Genomic DNA, 13,068 nt, shown 5'->3' with positions numbered 1-13,068 from the left:
GGACCGAGGCCCGCGACCCGGTCCGCAACAGGAGCGCACTCACGTCGCCTTCCTGGTGTTGACAGTGTGCTTACTCCTGGCCACAAAAAACGTCCCCCTCGGGGAAGTTGGGAGAAGGGTGCATGGGACTCTCTAGTTGTTTTTTCTTTTTGGCAATTTCCTGTGAGACTACAATTATTTAAATAAAAAGTTTTGATTCCTTTTGAAAAGAAAGCAAAAGAAAGATCTTTTCCAACAAACCAAGGCTGAGCAGTTCCAGACTACAAAAAAAAAAAAAAAAATGCTCAAGTTCTTTGGACTGAATGAATAGAAATGATACCAAACAGAGGCAGGCAGGCAGACGCCCGAAAAGACCTCGGCCCAGAGTATGTTTCTACTGAGATCTTCATTAATTCAACTACTTTTGGTTAGGTATCTTTTCTACAAGAGTCTCTATAGAAGTGCCACGGAATCACGGATAAACGATAACCACACAGCCTGGCACACGAACCTATAAATAAATATTACCAACAGACGATACGGCAGATTCTGCCCCAAGTGCTCACACGCTGCTGGCAGTTGTGCAGAAGAGCCAGCTGTCGCCGGGAAAGGGTCTGCAGGCACAGTCTCGCAGCTGAATTTGCAGATGACTGTCCAGTGAACAGTGAGGGGTTGTACTCCGGGCAGAGGCCAGCCAGGGCATGGCCCCGGCGGTCTGAGAGCGTTAAGACACACGTGGAGCACCAACCAAGGGTCCGAGCTGGCTGGGGAAAGAGGAGGGGGAAACGCCCTAGGAAATGATGACGGGCAGGCCAGAGGGAGGGCAGGCCACGCAGGGGCTCTGCAGGCGACCGGGAAAGCCGCCAACAGGAGACGGGCATTTCCGTGATGACGATGTGTGAGGGCGAGGGTGATGCATTAGAGAGGAGTGACAAAGGAAGCAGACCGGGCGCTAATAATCCAGGCGTGAGGTGGTAATAAGCTGAAACCAAGGCGGAAGCCACGAGCACGGAAATAAGGGAACTGGCGTCAACGAGCTCAGGATAAAGAGGAAAAGGGGAGAAGTGACCATTCCCACGGTCCCACCATGGAGGCCGAAATGCTTTTCCTTTCGTTTATCTCAGGAGGGGACGGAGAAGTAGGGCGTGGGCTTATATGGAAAGCGAATAATCACATTCTCGGGGATGGTGAACTTGAGATGCAGGGGAACCTCCAGATGGCCAGGAAACACGGAGTTAAAGCCCGGACCGAGAAGCCACAGACTGTCCCCGGCTCTGGCTGTAACTCGAGGAGACGAAGGAAAGAGGGAGACGCGATGGCCACGCGGAGTGGACCCAGAATGAGAAGACGCGAGAGCGACAGGCCGCGCCCCGGGAGCGCGGGGCTCGTCCCAAACGCCGGTGGGAGCACGGACAGTTACACTTCCGTTGCCAGTATACGTCCAGAGACTTAAACTATTGCATTATTTCAATTAACAATTCTTTTAGCTACTTATATATCTTAAAGAAATACACAGAAATGTGGGTAAAGATTTATCTGTATAAAGACGTCCCCTTCGGTGGTTTTTATAATAATAAAACACAACAGAAACTAAATACGCAAACAAAAGAATCTATTTAAAGCAAATTATGTCAGATCTATAAAATAAACTATTATGCAACTGCCTACGTACTGTTTTAGAAGCCTTTTAATTATATGACAAAATTCTTATGACATTGAATGAAAAAGCATTACAAATAGTGTCTACGGTATTTATTTATGTAGGACTATTCACCGAATATCTACTATAAACCAATACCTAAGAGCTGACACAGAAACAAATAAACTGCAAGATCCATAGTAAAAAATTATGTAAAATAAAAATAAAAACAAAGGAAACTGCAGGCAGTTTAGTAAATGGCCTAGAAAAACAACGGCATGATTATAAATGGCAAGTGGGCTCTCTTCTGGAGTTCATCCTTCAGCACTCAGGAGGCAAAACTTGGACAACCTCTCATCTTTCTCACCCTCGAACCAAAACCTCAGGAAGGACAGGAAACCAACATGTATGGGGAGGCCCCCGCTGCTGCTCAGTGGCTCTGCACCCCAAACTGAACTCCTCAGTGAGGCCAAGAGCGGGAAATGTCCCAAGGTAAGTAAGCGACCCTTCCGTGTACCGGCTACGGTGGCACTGTCTACATCCTCTGTTCATCTCCGTCCCAGGCTCTCCCTGGTCCCCACACACACGCATGTCCGCCTAAGGTCATGCATTCATCCACTGAACCAATGTTACACGGCAGGGACCCCCTGAAAATCACGACGTCCCCCAGAACCAGGACTCAGGATGCCGTAAAACCGAAGGCCCAGATCCCACAATGCACAGGGTCAGCTTGCTTAAGCAATTTGTGGAAAGACTACATTGGAGAGCACTGGAAAAAGTGACAAACTGTACAAAATGTTACAGAAACGCCCTTTGAAAAGAACTTATCTGCGTCTAAAACGCGCGCACACGTGGCCGAGGACACATTCATCCTCAAAACATTACCCTACGGCAGGTGACTGATAAGATGTCCTCATATGAGAGAAACTGAGAAAACACTATAAAGTAAAAGTGCTATGTAATTCCACGAGGAAAACTATCGGGATCCACTCCCCGCACCTCCCCCCCCAAATATTCCTGGTATTCTGGAATATTTCCTGAAAAGTAAATATGATCTAAATTAATGTTAGTTACTTGCTTTTGAAAAAGTCAACTGTCAGAGTGAGATTACTAGAGAATGAGAATGATGTCACTGCAGAGGCTGGTGACATCGCGAACTCCACTGACACCCTAATACGGCAAAGCTCACCAGTGTCCAGACCAAGCAAAGCCCAGAACGACCCGGAATCACTCATGCATAGATAACACCAGATGAAAACAACCTCCTCTTTCCTTTTAGGGTCCCTGCCACCCGCTGTCCATTCTGAAGTAACAGCCGAGTACACCGGGGTTAAAATGTCACCGTGAAGCAGGTCCTGCTGGACCATCTACCTTCAAATATAAATGAATCCGAATGAAACCTCTCCTCCCGCCCCACCTGCTTCCACCTTGGCCCAGGCCACCATCAGCTCTCACCTGATGAGGAAGCCGCCACTAGCCTGCACCCTGGTCTCCTGCCTCTGCTCTGTGTTCCCAATAGCCCGTGCCCCCCACAGGGACGCCATGGCGCCTGTCCATGAGAGGAAGTCTGATCGTGTCCCCCCCTCTGTTTGAAACTCTCCGAAGGCTGTCCAGTCCCCTCAGCTAAAAGCCAGAACCCTCACAATGACCTAAAAGAGCTATGCGACCTGTCTCCCTCCCTCCCGCCACGGCTCTGCCCTCATTTCCTGCCCTCCATCTCCCTCCTTCATCGTATTCAGGCCTCCTCCCTATCTCCCTGCACCCCTAGGAGCACCCGCAGCAGGACACTCACAGTTGCCGTGTCCTCTCTGAAATGTTCCTCCCCACTCAGCCCGCACCCCCAAGGCGCGGCCCCTCCCCCAAATCTCTGCTCCAGTACCATCTTCTCCAACCCCACCCCAAATAAAATCACAACTCCTGCACCCCCTGCTCCTTCTTCAGTGACTTCTTCTCCTCCATCGCACCCATCATAAGTGTGTGTGCACGTCACTTACTAAAATTTCTCTCCTTTATCGCCTCGTTCTCCCATTAACATGTCAGCTCCGTGAAGGCCGGGCAGGGATGTTTTCATATTTTGTTCACTGATGTCCAGAATAGTACATGGCACGTAGTAGGTGTTCAATGACTAGTTGCTGAAAGAATGAAGCTTGTGTGGAATGTCATGCCTACTTTTTATATACAGGGAACTAGAGGATCATGAGGTTACCATGTTTTAGATATATTTATACATCTGGCCCTTTTCCTTGGTGATGTCATCTAGTAATCGCATCTAGATCTGCCTTGCACTTAAAGTTCATCCAGATTACTTGCTATGGGTAGATTTTGGGGGGATGGTTCTGGTTTAGGACTTACAGACGACATCTGTGAAAGAAAAGACATTCAAAGAGAATAATCAGCAACTTTCCACCTTCTGTCTTTCTTTAGGTTTTTTTCCTGCAAAAGGCCAAAATTCAAAAAAAATTACTGAAGCGAAAGCAAACACTGGGTTACATCTTTATAGAGAGAGTAAGAGAGGGCAATCTTCTTAGTTACAGAAACCATTAAAAAGCCTAACATCTTTTTCTCTTTTTTATTTTTTACACCCACAGCACCCGGTCTTCCCAGGTGGTCTCCCACCCAAGTACTAACCAGGCCTGACCTTGCTTAGCTTCTGAGATCAGACGGCATCGGGGACGTTCAGGGTGGCCTGGCCATAGACGAACATCTTTTTCTGAGTGTGATTAAGCAGCCGGGAGAAAACACTCTCCGCAGAGGACCACGGATAGGAAATCAGCAGGACAGAAATCAGAGCATCAGGCTCCTGACCAAGAACGTGCTGACAAAGAGTATTAATGAGAAACAGCGTCGAATGCTCTTCAGATCAGAGTCTTCAGTTTCTGCGTTCCCAAACGAAATGGTTTCAAAGGGGAAGGGACAGCCACACGTCAAGAGCAAAAGCATGTTTGCCTTTTCCCTTCACTCCTGGACATTGAGCTTGGAGGTGAAACCTCCCTCTGACTGGCAGAAACCCAGGAAGGGAGGGTGGCCAAAGAACTCACGCGAAAGAAATGCGAAAATGCCGTCAACAGCTCGACTGGGCTTTAACTCGAGCATGACAACAGCGCTCGCTGTCATCAAAAGCTAAAGGAGCCTCTCGCCACGCTGAGCCTGTTTGCCTGTGCCCAGGACAACCCAACAGTTCTCCCGGAGGAAGGCGGTACACACACCGCAGCCCAACCTGCACCGACGGGGTCGTCTTTCATTTAATTCCGAGGAGTAGGCCCAGAAATTTGCCCCGCTATGTTGTGCTTTGAAGAAACAACGAAAGGAGAGATTTTAATACCAGATGATGCAAAATCATCCTAAAAGTCTTATCATGGTACCAGTTTGGGTCTTGATAGTCAACTACTGTTAAATCAACGGCAAGACCTCTCGCTCACACAAACGCCTCTGCTGACAACGCCGCACCAGGACCCTGCCGCCCGCCCACACCACACTGTCCCGGGTCCCCGCTGAGCTCGGAGTGCACTTCCGGTGTGCACTTCCGGTGTGCACTTCCGGCGCGCACAGCCGGGGCGCACTTCTGTTATGCACTTCCGGTGCCACTGTACCGGCGCGCACAGCCACTGCGCACTTCCGGTGTGTACTTCCGCTGTGCTGTTCCGGTGCGCAGTTCCGGTTTGCTGCCCACCAATCACGACAGTTCCCACCAGGACCCCCTCTGCCCCTCCCCCGTCATCACTTCCCTTCAAAGTTTGGCTGGCACTTGCCCGCCCCATTCCACCTACGCCAGTCCTGAGATGAACCATCTGTAGTGCTGAATTTAATGCCTGATAGAGCAAGTTGACACTTTTCCAAACTAACACTCTCACAAAACATGTAGCCCGGCCATTTGGTTGAACAAGAACAGAAGGGAATCTGTTCAGTGATCGAGTAATTAACAGAAAAGTAGAAATGAAAAAATGCCCAACCTCACACACTGGTAAAGAAATGCAAATTAAAGCCACAGTGTGCTATACCATTTTCACTTATTAGACAAACCAAGATTAAAACATATGAAAAATCCCGGTATTGGCCAGGATGAGGGCACAGTAGCACTCTGTCTGACACGTTACTGGTCAAAGTCTAAACTGCAAATCCAGCTTTTTAAGGCTTCAAAGGGTCCGCGAAATCAAATTAGATGAAAGGAAAATAATAGATTTCCCAAAATGTAGTCTGTGATCATGACTGAAACAGAAGTTAATGCTAGGGGACCATTTGACTTTCTAGAAACATCAGGGGTTAATGACTTTGTGACCCCACCCCACCCCCACATCCTAGCCAGGACGGACACCAAGCACCCCCACCCCACACAGAACTGGGAGTTGGGCCTGACTCCCATCTCCTCATGTCACGTGTGCTTTGAACAAAAATGTCCCCTCCCATCAGGACACCCACTTTCCTAGCATATTCTATTCCTATCTGGCACACAAATAACATTTGAGAATGCAATAAACTGATTTTCACTTTGAAGTTTTCAAATTTATACTCCAGGATTATATTCCGCTTATATTCTTACTTTTCCTAAACTCCTCTAATCTTTCTACTTTAAATAATGGTAATTTAGATCAGTTTATCTGATTGTCATATTTACTCTGGGCTGAAGAACACTATTTACATTTCTTAAATAGACTGAGTCTGGTATAACTGGACTCAATAGATCTCAGACCTCACCCTCTAAGACTGAATGTCATCCTTGACAGGATGACAGAATTTTCTCAAAGTCCCGTAGCAATTGTAAAGCAATGAATCCTGAAAGTAATTTTCCAAAAGGGGAAAAAAATTCTCTTCATTTTAAACGCTCACTTTAATTTAATGGTGCCTGCCATTCACCAACAGATGAAGGTCAATTTTCTCTCATCATTCGTTCCATTATTTTCCAATCTGTTACTGAATTATACAAACTAGAGATTTGAGTTGCCTTTCAAAAAAGCAAAGTTTGACTTTTAAGAGGTATCACAGCCTCGACAGTGTCGACCCATAAACCATTCTGTTCTGAGTCCCCGCGTCACCTAACACCAAACACTCAGGAAGGGAAGACAAGACGGTCTTATTTCGACAATAACAGTCGACTGTGACAACGCAAAGAATTCAAGCTTTGAAAGCACTTAATTCCCCTAAGATGCAATGTTACATGCTTCAAGAATAACGCACTCCCCCATCCTGTTTTTAGAGGACTTTGAAAACCTAGACAATATGCTTCCTTTCAAAACACCAACTGCTTACAGAGGAAAAGAAAGAAACAGACAAATGGTCTTGCCAAGAACCATTTCTGCAGCTTCTCTAGGTAGAGTGGCCCTTTCAGTAGCTACAAAGATTGAAATTCGATCCCTGATTGCACTGACGATACACCTTTTATTTACTTATCACTAAGTTTTGGAACAGAAAGCGAGCTTAGAGAACTGTTTCCAACTTTTCCAAGTATCAAGACCCCACTGCAATGACAAAAAAAAAAAATTTCTGAGGGTTCTTATAATAGTTGTATCTAATGACAGTAATTCTTTAAAAGCACCTGCAAATGTCTAAAATAGTAGAACGTGAATCCGTATGTTGTTACTGAGCTGGTTAATATCAGAACAAATCTAAAACCAAGTCTCTCCACATTTATGACACAGATGGGGCTCCAAGAACCTGGACCATGACTCGTCACAGAAGGACTTTTTTAAGCATCCCCAGCAATCCTCTCAGGAACCAGACAAGCTAATTCTAAAGTTTTCTGGAAAAATGAGCACAGACAATTCTGAAAAAGAAGATTGAAGAGCATCCCTGAGATACTGAAACACTGCAGGGCTACAATATTAAAACAGTGTGGTCCTGACTAGAAAATGCAGAAACTGACTGACACATACCTAGGGAACTCAGTATAAAACGAGTGTGGATGGAAATCAACGGGGTAAGGAGTATTCGTGAAATGTTATTGTAACAACTAAGTACCTACTGGGGGAAAAGAAATCAAATTGAGTACTAACCTCACCCCTTACATCAAAAGAAGTTCCAAATGAAGCAAAAATGTGCAAAATGAAATCACTAAGGAACCTGAAGAAACACAGGATTTTTTAAAAAATAATCTTGTAGTGAAGGGCTTTCAAAGCATGATCAAAAACAACAGAAGCCACACATTAAATTACTTGGGGGGGAAAAATCAATTACTTAATTACAGAAAATTTTATAAACAAAGTCAAGATTAAGTCCCTTCAGAGCATTATACTCTAATCCAGGTTCTACGCCACCCAAGGCTCACCACACCACCCTCTCTTTCACCGTCTGATCCCAAATTGCTTGGGAGAAAGTTTTAACATAAAAAAATCTAACCTAACAGAATCCACTTCAAACCTTTCTTTCTTGCCGAGGCCTCTGAAGTGAGGTTTCTGTACCACCACCCTCGGCTGTGACCTCCACTCACATTAGAAACGATCGGCCATGCAATAAGGCCATGCTTTTCACTGTGCATTTGGGGAGTTTAATTTTAGCACAATTTAAGCACAGTAAAGCAATACGAGGTCAATGGTTTTTTTCCAAAATAAGCTTGCTCTAGGATATACGGTCTGACCATCGACATGCAGGTGGAGTGTTTACCAAATTTATAACATCAACAGAGATTAAAGAGCACCTGCTGTCTAAGGTACTACGCCAAACTCTAGCATGAAGAAAAAACAATCTTCTGCCTTCCATAAGCTTACAATTTACCTTTTATTGTCCAAATAAACCATGTGGATACGATGTCTGATTATCAACAGCAGTAACACGTTACGCTTCGATCTTCAAATCTCCCCATGTAAAAAATAAAGCAAAATACAGTTAACTAACTTATTACTGTAAGCGAGTTGCACCTAACCATGTGATTTTTAAAAACTAGTTTGTGGGTCTACCTAAGTGACTCCGCCCCAGACCTGAAGACCAGAGCAGCCTATGACCTGCATGAGGTATTGCATCCCTAGGGAAATGTCACCAGGGGCTTTTTAAACACAGACCATTATTAGTTCAGTATCACCTTTGTGAACCTTGATAAAGAAAATACTTACCAAGAAGGACGCCTGGGGGCTAACTGGGCTCAAATTTAACAGCAGAGCCTAGCGCCATTTCTAAACGAGAGCCTCTCATGCACAGAGCACTTCGGGGAGAAGCCCACTCTGCACCACCTGCCCGCACTGTTCCAGCTGACTCCGTGGGCCGAGATTTTCCCTGTCCAATCAGAGCTTTGCAGCTATATCCCCCAGCGCGCCCAAACCCATCAGTATCTGCACCCGCCAGAGTAGCTCCATTCTGACCAATCAGGACAGTGAATTTTGAGCCAATCAACTCGTGAGGATGTGGTCCTCATTTGCATGAGGACAGGTGAATCACAGACCAGAGGCAAGGGCTTCTCTCTACGTGAGTCAGCTTTCTTCTGGCTCAGAGCACACCTTCCCTCGCAGGTGGAGCGGAGCTGTCCAGGCAGAGGGGGGCCTGTCCGCGGGGCCTCCTGACAGCCGACTTGCTCCATAATTGAGCTGGATCCCAGTGAAGCTGTCTGCATTGAATAAAGTTTCCTTCTTAACTGCACCCCAAACTGGGGATTCCTGCTGGCACTGAATTGGCCCCAGTGACCATCGGTTGACATCCTGACCCCAAACCATGTAATTTTTATTCCCATGGACTTTGTCCCCTTTATCCATATCTAGTATTTCTCCAATTTCTTAATAATTCCTTCTTTCTTTTGGACATGGAAATATTACATATTATAATCACGTATTGGCTCCCTTTAGTCAACTTTTTTAAAGTTGTTCTTCTTCGCATGCTTTCCACTCTATTGCTTGGGAGGATTCCACACAGTGTGCGTCTTATGCTGGGAGCTCTGATTCAGAGGTGGGAATCGGTGACCCTACCACCCTCTTTTCCCAGAGGATGAAAGGCTAGTGTTTCTCCACTACCTTGGCGATCTGGAACGAACTGCCAGAATCATCAAATAAGTAACAACCATTTTCAGTTTCTCATTTACAAAGACTTTGAAACAGTTATGACTTTCTGTGAAGTCAGGGGCACAAGGCCATGCCAATGTTGCAAAGGATTCCAAAACTTCTTGCCCTATAGGTACCTTCAACACATAAATACCAGCAACCATAATTCCTGAATAATTGACTCACGTTTCTTTGCTGCCTGTGAACGTTCCCTAGATAACTGAACATAAAACTAAAGGATATTTCACAAGTTCCTTACTTTAAAGAAATGACTGAATTCAAGGCAAATCATCCTTTTACCTAATTATGAAGAAATGAATGAAATTATAAGACAACTCCAATAAGCCATCCTTAATATATTTCTGTAATAAATAATCCTGCCGGTTAACCACCAGAACTCATGTAGTCTCGATTCCAGATCTATGACTACTGTTTCATATGAATTATGTTCATTCGCTGTATAGTGCTGGAAATTAAAAAGTCGTGCTTTTAAAATAAGTACTCTAGAGAAGTACTCTTAGCAAGTATTTCCCTGAAATTATTAAGACACACTCCTTTGACACGGTCCAGGGTTTTCATAGTAAGACATTTCAAATCCTGAGATGTTTCATTTTTATTCCAGCAGAAACCATCTCGCCTCCAAGAGAAAGCAGTAGGAGAAGACTCCATCTTTGTCAATTTACTGGGCCCTTGCAACTAAGTGACGAATTCATGATGGAGAGAAAAAGAGGCACTTGGAAGGAAGCGCCATTGTTACAATGCTTGCTGGACTTCCACAATCCGGGAAAACCAAGTGTGCTTTTTGGGGGGAGAGGGGAGACTGGAGAGCACCAGGGGCACCACTTAAAAGTTAGGCGTTTAAGTAAACATTCGGCAAAAACGCAGTATCTCACAGGTCGTCACAGGTTCGATGCGTGGAGCCCAACCATACCACGGGGTTGAGCGTTCAGGACCTTCGGGGCAGATCGCCCCCTGGCCAGCCTCCGGCTTCTGGTGGCAACCACGTCCACATTGCCACCCTCTCTGCTGTGGCTCTTTGAGTAGACCGAAGTGGCTTCTGCACAGCCTCCCTGTCACAAGGCTAGGGTGGCCCCAGGAGACAGTCTGGTCTTCACGAAGGGAAAAGAGACGCTCTATTTATGATGAAACACAAAAGGGGAGTTTCGAGGACATCCAAACCCCACAGTACAGTGTGTTCGGGGCTACTTTCCTGAAAAGCTATTCAAAGAAACAACAAAAGCAAGAACTATAAACAAATTTATAATTAAAAAAAAAATCATTTTCAAGGGAATAAGCCATTTTCAATGAAAATACCACCTAGTAGAAAAGAAGCCCTGCTTGGGTTTAGGGTCCCTGGGGTCTGGCTTCGCCCCTCAGCTCTGCCTACCCCAACTGTGATCATTCCTGCATCTTTAAGTGCTGCCCTTTGGGGCATGGAAGGGCAAGGCGTGCTTTGGAGAAAGCCCTGCGCCGCACCAGAAATGCCAGTTGCGGCTTTAGGCATTCGCTGGCCATACGTGACCGTGTGAACCCTCTGTGTCTCGCCCGTCAGGGAAAATAATTCCATTTCTGACCCCCGCTCGTTCCCCGTCGCCACTGGAGCTTGCCCCCACGCAAACCAGGAGCATCTGCGTAATAAGCTTCCCCACGGAACTGCTGTCATCATCAGCTGTGACCACGTAATTAAGACACCTAACACGAGAAACCATCACACGAACATGTGCTCTTAGGAAAACTGATCCGTATGACCCACGCTTGATGCCGGTGTGATTCTCTCTCACTGAAGACTCCAGGCTCTGAACTTCTAATGTCGCGTTGGTCTCTGCCACCTCCCCGTCTTCGAGATCCGTGGAGGTGCCTATCATCACCTTCCTCACTGATTAATTACATCCTCGAGGTGTCTCTCCTATTAGAAGATACACGGACAGTCAAGAGACAGGTAGTCCTCCCTTCCAAGGTGTGGTCTCGAAATACACACAGAACTGAAGCTCTCCGAGGGACTTTCTTGCTGTAATTGTTCTTTATTCTGCCGATAAGTGGGCAACTTTCTATATTCAGTACAGTGCTCAAGCCTTTCTTACTGACACGGTCTCCTTTCGACTCAGGCGGGTAGACGTGGGTTTTTTTAGATGAGGAAGTTAAGAAATGCCCTCCCACCCCCCTAAACCACAAAGGTAATCCATGACAAAGCCAAGACTTGAACACAAATCAGCCTGGCCCCCAAAGCCCCTGCTCTCGAAGGGTTTGCACATGTCCCACTATGTGCTAGGGGAAATCAATCCCCCAGCTCTCACCCTGAAACCTACACGGGGGTAGGTCAGGTCAGGACGCTCCACATGCGACTGCATTTATGTACAGCCCATGGTGTCCTAAAAAGCCAGATAGAATTCTATGGAAAGTAGGTGGGGGGGGGGGAACAGAAGCATTAAATGAGCTAGAAAGGGGACACATCCCTTAAATCACGCGAATCCTCTACTTCGGGCGAACCACGAACTGGGTTCAAAAACTTGTGAAAGGGTGTCTGAGGTTATTAGAATTCAGCGTCTGCAGCTACTCAGAGAAAGAGCCTTTATTCCTGATCCGAGGACCGAAAGCGCTTTCAGCCATCATCATTAAGCACACACCTGCCACCGCATTATCTCAGAGCGAAGGTTGAACGGTCACCCACATCCATGTTCCTCGTTCAAGCAGCCTCCTGCCCCACGGGATAGGTTCGCCCTCCACGGCTTCAGTTCCCTGCGGTCAACCACGGCCCCAAAGTATCCAGTGGAAAAGAACAGAAATACACGACTCGGATGCTTCGTGCCGATCTGAGCGTCGTGACCAAATCTCGTGCCGTCCCACTCCGTCTCTCCCAGGATGTGACCCGCCCCTGTCCCGCACCCTCACACCGCATGTGCGCCTCTCTGCCCCTGTCTCTAGTCGAGTCAATCGTCATGGCATTGCTCACGTGTGTTCAAGTCGCCCTCATTTTACTTAACGATGGCCCCAGAGCACAAGCACAGTGATGTCGGCGACTCGGATATGCCAAAGAGAAGCCGAAAAGCGCTCTGTTTCAAGTGAACAGGTGAGTATAGCACGGTGAGACGTTTTGCGAGACCACACGCACGTCATTTTTGTTAGCGTGTATTGCTGTAACAGTTCTATTCCATTATTAGTGATTGCTGTCAATCTCCTTCTGTGCCTAATTTACAAACTAAACGTGACCAAAGGTGTGTACACACAGCGGAAGACACAGAGTATACAGGGCTCGGCGCCTGCCGCCCGTGGCTTTGGGCACCCACCGGTTCTCCTAACGTATTCCCCACAGATCAGAGGGGACGACTGTGTCCCAGGTGGCCCCTTCCATTCTTCCGATGGCAAATGACTGTCCAGGAAAGAATCTCTAGTAGGTGCTAACTAAAAACACAAAGTCAAGAGGGTCTGCCTTCTACTGATAACCTACCTAGACCCCTTACCCACAAAAGCAGGGGTTTTGTAATTTTCTTTTTTTAA

At 46.5% G+C, this 13,068-nt stretch overlaps 1 protein-coding gene and 1 pseudogene across 2 annotated transcripts in view; both read right to left on the bottom strand.

The window, feature by feature from the left end:
- Positions 1–12,417, bottom strand: part of WASF3 (WASP family member 3) — a 68,853-nt gene extending 56,436 nt beyond the window's left edge. Inside the window, exon 1 of one of the 2 annotated variants that reach the window (XM_036228373.1) lies at positions 8,324–12,417. The gene's annotated coding sequence lies outside the window, so the exon portion shown is untranslated. Of the gene's footprint in view, positions 1–3,612; positions 4,185–8,323 lie in introns of those variants that run through there. The other variant, XM_036228372.1, reaches the window with a different exon arrangement.
- On the bottom strand, positions 4,198–4,316 carry LOC118609709 (annotated as a pseudogene).
- Positions 12,418–13,068: the final 651 nt, after the last annotated feature.

The sequence above is a fragment of the Rousettus aegyptiacus genome, unplaced genomic scaffold (assembly GCF_014176215.1).
Source record: "Rousettus aegyptiacus isolate mRouAeg1 unplaced genomic scaffold, mRouAeg1.p scaffold_m13_p_11, whole genome shotgun sequence".
NCBI lineage: Eukaryota > Metazoa > Chordata > Mammalia > Chiroptera > Pteropodidae > Rousettus > Rousettus aegyptiacus.
The sequence above is the reverse complement of the archived record's forward strand: the minus strand, read 5'-3'. Positions and strand labels throughout refer to the sequence as shown.